Source organism: Eumetopias jubatus, unplaced genomic scaffold (assembly GCF_037043125.1).
Source record: "Eumetopias jubatus isolate StellerSeaLion01/CBP00866 unplaced genomic scaffold, mEumJub1_p1.0 scaffold_54, whole genome shotgun sequence".
Lineage (NCBI taxonomy): Eukaryota > Metazoa > Chordata > Mammalia > Carnivora > Otariidae > Eumetopias > Eumetopias jubatus.
This window is the reverse complement of record NW_028274860.1, coordinates 183,594-184,865: the sequence shown is the minus strand read 5'-3', so window position 1 is coordinate 184,865 and position 1,272 is coordinate 183,594. Positions and strand designations below refer to the sequence as shown.

Here is a 1,272-nt window from a genome sequence, read left to right as displayed (position 1 = left end):
CCATGATTCATTGTTTGCCTATAACAGCCAGTGCTCCCTTCAATGCTGCCCTCTTTAATACCCACCACCAGGCTAACCCATCCCCCCACCCCCTCCCCTCTAGAACCCTCTGTCTGTTTCTCAGAGTCCATCGTCTCTCATGGTTCGTCTCCCCCTCTGATTTCCTCCCCTTCATTTATCCCTTCCTACTAGCTTCTCTCTCTCTTTTTTATTATTTTTTAAAATTTTTTATTGTTATGTTAATCAACATACATTACATCATTAGTTTTTCATGTAGAGTTCCATGATTCATTGTTTGTGCATAACACCCAGTGCTCCATGCAGAATGTGCCCTCTTTAATACCCATCACCAGGTAACCCATCCCCCCACCCCTCCCCTCTAGAACCCTCAGTTTGTTTCTCAGAGTCCATCTTCTTTCATGGCTTATCTCCCCCTCCGATTTCCTCCCCTTCATTTTTCCCTTCCTACTAGCTTCTCTCTCTCTCTCTTTTTTTAAACATATAATATATTATTTGTTTCAGAGGTACAGGTCTGTGATTCATCAGTCTTACACAATTCACAGCGCTCACCATAGCACATACCCTCCCCAATGCCCATCACCCAGGCACCCCATCCCTCCCACCCCCACCACTCCAGCAACCCTCAATTTGTTTCCTAAGATTAAGAATCCCTCCTATCAGTGAGGTCATAGGATACATGTCTTTCTCTGATTGACTTAATTTCACTTAGCATAATACCCTCCAGTTCATTTCTACAGTTTGTTACTAGAGAATTTTCTCTGAACGTGTAGAGGACCTGAAACCTCAAGGAGGAGGCACATTGTTCTCTCCTGAGCATGAACGTGATTTTAGGTGTTGTTTCCACAGCTGCCCATTGCCACTGATGATCGTTCTTCTCCTCCTTTGGAGGGTAAGAGAGAGAGGATGCAGTGTGAGTGCTTTCTCAACAAATAAAAATTTAAAAAGATAAACTGTACAACTAAATGCATTTTCACAGATGTACATACAATTGAAACTACTGCTCCATTCAGGACACAGGGCATTTCTTCTACCTCACAGCTTCCCTTGGGTGGATCCATTGAAGTCTCTCACTGCCTTCACCCTCAGCCCCAGGCAACCACTGGCATCAAAGACGGCTTGATTTTTAACCACGTTATGGAAATGGAACTCTTTTATGCCTACATTCCTCCGTGCAGCCTAAGGATTCTTATATCTATCCATATTACTAATGGATCACCAGTTCAGAATTTTTCATTGCTAAGGAGTATTCCT

General features: G+C 43.3%; 1 non-coding gene across 1 annotated transcript; it reads left to right on the top strand.

Annotated features, from left to right (window-relative positions):
* Positions 1 to 727: 727 nt before the first annotated feature.
* LOC148161812 (small nucleolar RNA U3) lies at positions 728 to 940 on the top strand. Its single transcript, XR_015767336.1, has one exon. It is a non-coding gene; the product is annotated as a small nucleolar RNA U3 (small nucleolar RNA).
* Positions 941 to 1,272: the final 332 nt, after the last annotated feature.